This window comes from Botryllus schlosseri, chromosome 4 (genome assembly GCF_051294905.1).
Source record: "Botryllus schlosseri isolate E-star chromosome 4, Bs_hap1, whole genome shotgun sequence".
NCBI lineage: Eukaryota > Metazoa > Chordata > Ascidiacea > Stolidobranchia > Styelidae > Botryllus > Botryllus schlosseri.
This window is the reverse complement of record NC_137239.1, coordinates 13,271,068-13,277,493: the sequence shown is the minus strand read 5'-3', so window position 1 is coordinate 13,277,493 and position 6,426 is coordinate 13,271,068. Positions and strand designations below refer to the sequence as shown.

The window sequence follows — 6,426 nt, the reverse complement described above, 5'->3', positions numbered from 1 at the left end:
CAGTGTTCATACGTGTATTCAACCAGCCAATCATCATCGTCAATTATATTGTTCGCGAATAAAGGTGTTGCTACTTGCTAGAATAAAAACCCTATGATCCGTGATACAATTGTAATATACTATATATGCTTGATAATAAAGTATTCACGTGAAAAGCAAAGCTTGCGGCCCGCGACCATTTGGAAGGTTTGAATCCGGTCCGTGACGTAATTTGAGTTTGACACCCCTGTTATGTAATCTGAGTAGACAGTAGTACAAATGCGACACGCAGATGAATTTAATTCACCCTAATTTGAAATCGCATGCGTCAGATATATTTTGTAGAGCTGTGTTGGATAGAATTGTGGTATTTTAAAAATGAAATCATTTTCCACCCTTTCGACATACTGGAGCCTCCCAGACCCTTTTGATCAGCTCTCAAAATCGATTTCTTCCAGCAAGCATTTTTCACTCCTGAAAACTCAGGGTTGTAATGACTCGAGTCACTTTCTCAAAATATGGAATGACTCGACTCGACTCGAGTCAATCCGTGTATTGACTGGAGTTGGACTCGAGTCATTGCGCATGACTCGAACCATAAGTCATGTGGCTCTAGCCTCGACTCGAGACCAAGATCGACATTTAATTGTAATTTCGATGAATTGTAAAGTAACTACCCTTGAGATTTCGTCTATTGGTACTGGTAGTTGAAAATTGGACCAGAAACTATCTAAAGTGAGGGAATTAGAATACTTTAAATGTGAGACACAGTGTTAAAAAGTGAGCTTAACAAGACTTTGAATGGAAACTGAGCAATCAACAGGCTGACTTGGACTCGGACTCGAGTCAATATACCATGGCTCGGACTCGACCCTCTGCTCGATGACTTGGACTCGGACTTGACTAGGTGCTGAATCGAAAATGACTCGACTTGAATCGAGTCAAAACTATGAAAGTGTGATTGACTTGTGACTCGGAGCCTTGTTACTTTGGTTACAACCCAGTGAAAAATACGTTGTATTTTGGGTAGGAGTGCAGAACAGATTTTAAGACATGACCGTCCAAGCACTAATACACGTTCTTGTACAAAACCCAACTACTTGTTTGGCCGAGAAGGGATCCAGTGAAATAGTTGAAATCAAAACGCGCGAAAATAGCAGCCATTTTAATGAGACACTTGATAGCTTAAGATAGATAGTAGCCAATTTGTTGCGCATCTAAGCAAATAAATGTTGTATTTACATCTTCTTTTTGTACAACAATTTTCGGTTAGCATGTGCGAATGAAATTTATTTTACAAAAAAAGTGCGAATGAAGCTCAAAAAGGTTGAAAAGCACTGGTCTATACTATATTATATCTAGTGTTATATATATTTACCAGATTGCAAGTCGGTGGATTAAAATCAGAGAAATGAGTGATTCGCTATGCATAGAAGCACCGTATGATTACACAATCAGGGTGTCGGTATGTGAGTGCCACAGATGATCGTCACACTAAATTTTATTGACATAATTAGTGTCTATAATCTATTAGAAACTATTTTATTTTTAATGAATAGTCCACATAACAGCTTGATCCGCTGCTTGTACAACAGGGAAGCATGTCACCAGATCTGCCATCGAAATTTTTATTTCCGAAAGTTTCACTGCTATACTCCACATCAGTTTGCTGATATCCAAAAGTGCGAGAAGAGAACAGTAGTCAAATAACGGAATTCCATTTGATATTGCTATTTGGTTTCGGGATGTTTCCATCAAGTCATAATATTTACGTTGAATATCAAGAGATTTGTAAGAAAAACATTCCATAGCATTATTAGAAGAAATCCGATAAGGGAACCATATTGTATACCATGCCTAATATACTGCATATATTAACCCGTCGTTATACGGATAATGCTTATCATCGTTATTCGAGTCATGTATAGGCTATCTGGCTAACACGACACTGCAACACGATGTCGCTAATCCGGTGTTTGTTAAAGGTCAAATCCAACGAGGCACATTCTTGATTACTGGAGTTTTTCGCTGGCAGATGTTTCGAGAAATATTTAGCAACTTCTGTTGATCAACCAGTTGGTGTCATGTTGAGTAAAAATCGCGAACTATTCTGATATTGGATATGAATGTAAAAGTTACATGTACATTAGGGCTGTTCAAAAATAACTTTTTTTCCCGGATTCCAGCCATTCACTGATTAAATTGTCAGGTTACCCTAAAAAACGCTGCACACCAAATTTGGTTCAATTCTGAGAAGTATAGGACTCCGCAGATCCAATTAAAATTTTTAATTTATTAGGGAAAATTAGGAAACAAAATTTTCAATTTGTTTTGCCAACCCCATCAAATTGTTGAGCTGTCTTCAAAGACGATGCCAAACAAATTTGACTCAATTCCGACCAGTAGAAGTGGAGTTATGTGAGATTTCGATGATAATCCTCGGATTATCCTTGATCGATGATAATCCGATAATTATCATCGAAAAACTCACATATTTCCGCTTCTCGTGTGTCTATCTCACCAATAAGCTATATCTCAGCGATGCATATAATTGCATTCAATCCTGATTTAGTAAAATGTAGTAGGAAAGTTAGCATTATATAACCCATTCATTCTCCTTTTGATAATTATATCGATCTGGCGGTTAGACTTATGATTTTCATCAATGTTCCCAGTAACAAAGGCGAATTAATATTGCCGATCTTGTGAAGCCAGTATCTGCAGAGTTACCAAAAATTGGGTTAGCTGTACCAATACTATACTGGAGCTAAGTTCTTGCTTTGGCTTAATACGACTGCTTTGCATTCATTACATTTAATAAAGGTGACTGATGAAAATTTACCAATACTGGCACATTGTAGGCCTACCGTAGTACAAGTTTACCTATAGGGTTCTATTTCAGTAGCAGAATGCGTTAGTTATTCTATATTGTTTATACTGGGGTGCCAAACTCAAATTGCGTCGCAGGCCGTATTCAAACCTTCAAATCATTCCCGGGCCGGACCCACAACTGATTACAAAATGTTACCTCTGACCTTGATTTTCACATGAATACTTTATCATCAAGCATACGTACACATTATAATTTTTTACATCGATGATCCAAAGGATTATATTCTAGCAGTAACTTTATGCACAAGGGTGGAACTGACAAAATGCGATGATAGACCAGTCGAGTACAATTTTGAACTGCTAAAATAGTGGCACTAATGACAACATAAGTTGGCTTATTTCTATGCTCCCTTTCAGTCGTAATCTGGCGTTGGCCCCGCGAATGCGTTGTGAGGAAATCAAGGGATTCAACTGTGAAAGCGGACGTTGCGATTTGTTTATTGTTATTAATATTATTTTCAATCGCTAATTCGCGTTACACTGGAGTCCGGGTACCTTTTGAGTCAGAAGTTGAACAGCAGTGCGACCACAGATATTTGAGTAATATATTTGTGTAACTGATATATTTCCATTTAACCTGCATGTGACGGTTCCACATTGGCGTTTTCGCTTCTGTGAATGACTAGTTTTGGGTTCATTTTTCCATATAACTCTGAAGTGAGTGTGCACTTTTTGGCTTTATCGAAATTGGGTATCAATGTCACCTAGTTGTTACTAATGACAACTAGAGTAACCACGACGCCGCATGCAGTCGGGAGGCTATAATGCGGCCTATGAACATGCTCGACATTTTCTGTCTTAAGGGGCGATTTAGCGGAAGACTTTCCTACAAAAAATCTCAATTTTTGTTACTGCTGTGCTCCTGCTGGATAATATACAAACATTTTCAACCTACTACGAATTGCTTCGCGGGCGGGATGAAGTCGTCTGGCGGGCCGTATGTTTGACACCTATGGTTTACAAAAACTAATGGATCATAGTTTTTCTCGACATAATGGCGCTGTTCGAAAATTAGCTTGTGTTTATGATATTCGGTTCATTCAAGCTGACAAGAATCGCCGACAGAGATCACATTCAACCAAATTCAAACAATAGTATCGTTAGCATATATACACTAATAACGCTATTGGACTATGCTTTGCATTATTATCCCCTTTACATCTATATACACTGAACAAGGTGTCGTTACCAGCAACAAATATAATGCCAGAGGCAGTACAGTAATACTATGGTTGCAAATTCCATGAGAAGCCTTTCACCGATGTCAAATATCCTCGATATGTAACCGGCGCAAGTGATAAGATGTATCTGTAACAACATGCAAATTTACACATCTTATCAGCCAATTAGTGTAATGCACAGTCCTGTGATAGGCATAACCTTCAATACACATTCTCTGTGTCTATGGTATATACCTATAAGGCCGCGAGGTGTATGTAAGCCTGTTGTTATGACTATTCTGAGATAATTTGCCACTACGTTCATATTTTTACTCCATATGATAACAGAAATGTATATAAGAATTTTCTTATAAATCCTGTCAAGTTATAATAACTGTTCGACTACAGATGGTACATCTTAGTATTGGTCTCACTGCTTTCCTATCTACTTACATTTCTCACGCAAACGTATGAACGTAACTCCAAGCCGGCATGTCACATAAGAAGTATTGGATTGTAACTACAGCCTCCGGCTACGTGACGAAATTGCGTCTGCCGTGCGATCACCAAAAACCTGTTGTCAGTACGGCTCCACATATGTACCAGTGACAAGCCATGCTGTCGGTTTTAGAGTTCTATACAGTTATATTCAGTGTAAACAAGAATGTAATCTATACCAAGGTCTCATAACGCATCACATGGCAATTTAATCTTCCGTAAATGACCTTACATCAGGAGTCACTAATAGAGCCCGACCGATATTGGATTTCTGAGCCGATACCGATAACACCGATATCCAGTACCTCCACCGATAACCTCGATATATTCAGCCGATATTCAAAATGTATGGAATCTAGCTCAAGGCCCATATTTAACACCTCAGAGCATTTATTTCAACAACTTTACAGCCATTGATATGCTTGAACATGAAATAAATGATCTAGGGGCTATAAAAATATATCAAAAGCACCAATCCAGCAGTTGCAGATCACAGTTCACGAAGCACAATTTCTCGGCGCTTTCTCCAAGGAGTGAACTTCTGTGGTCTTTCATAAATGATGTATATAGTACTAAACACAGTGAGCAGTCTTTCACTTGGTACCTAGTGGCACAGCAAGGATTGGAAATCTTTCTTCATTTCGGTTCCAACGCTCCCTTGCAGGGGATCTTTCCTTCAATGGTTTCACCAAATATTGATATTCTTCTGGCAGAGCACCTGGAGCCTTCAGCATATCATCAACAAATAGCTGAAGAGAAAGTTGAAAACAACTCAAATTGTCCATGTCTGCAACTGCTCCACCCATCCCCCTTGGGCCTTGACCATTACCAGCATTTCAACAATCAATTGATCAATATTTTACGCTCTCTTGTCAGAATTGGCCAATGTCATCATGGAATCAAAAAGGTTCGGATCTGTTATTGGCTTTACTCCACCTTTGAGTAGTTAGTATGATCGGTCGCGATTCGTAATGGGTTTCTTATGGGTGCGCTGGTGATGTGCCTGGAAACTCGTGTTGGTGATGGCACCCTTTTGACCCCCCCTTCCGCTCGTGATGTGCCATGTGTTCTTATGGGATCTCTGGTGATGGTACCCTTTCGGGTATAGGCTGCGTCGGTGATGTGCCATGAAAACTCGTGTTGGTGATGGTACCCTTTCAGACCCCCTATCGCTCGTGATGTGCCAATGGTTCTTATGGGATCTCTGGTGATGTGTCATTGGTTCTTATGGGATCTCTGGTGATGTGCCATTGGTTCTTATGGGATCTCTGGTGATGTGCCATTGTTTCTTATGGTATCTCTGGTGATGTGTCATGTATTCTTACGGGTGCGGTCGCATGCGGTTATTGTGTCTTATGGGTGCGGCCGTGAATCGCCCTTTCGGTATAGGCATCTCTCGCACGTCGTACTTTCGCATGTCGTACTTTCGCGTATAGGCTGTGGTGGTGATTCGCCATGTGTTCTTATGGGTGCGGTCGCATGCGGCTATTGTGTCTTATGGGTGCGGCCGTGAATCGCCCTTTCGGTATAGGCATCTCTCGCACGTCGTACTTTCGCATGTCGTGCTTTCGCGTATAGGTTGTGTTGGTGATTCGTCATGTGTTATTATGAGCGTGGTGGTGATTCGTACTTTCGAGTATAGGCATCTCTCGCGCGGTGTTGAATATGTACGAGTCACCAACAATAACCGCACAAACGGAAACGTGGCTTGCAAGAGGATTAAGCAGTGCGTGCGACCTATATTTCGAATGACCTGCGCGCTGAATTGTTTCCGTGCAGTCGTGTGCTACTATCGATTATTACACTAGACCAGTCAGTGTGAAATAGTTTGCTAAATCTAGTAATCAGTCGCATGGTGTTACTTTAGTAATTAGTTTACCACAGAGCCGGCGTAGTC

The 6,426-nt window shown here is 40.2% G+C and overlaps 1 long non-coding RNA gene across 1 annotated transcript in view; it reads right to left on the bottom strand.

The window, feature by feature from the left end:
* Window positions 1–6,426, bottom strand: part of LOC145438169 (uncharacterized) — a 373,612-nt gene that overhangs the window by 90,497 nt on the left and 276,689 nt on the right. The window lies entirely within an intron of this gene.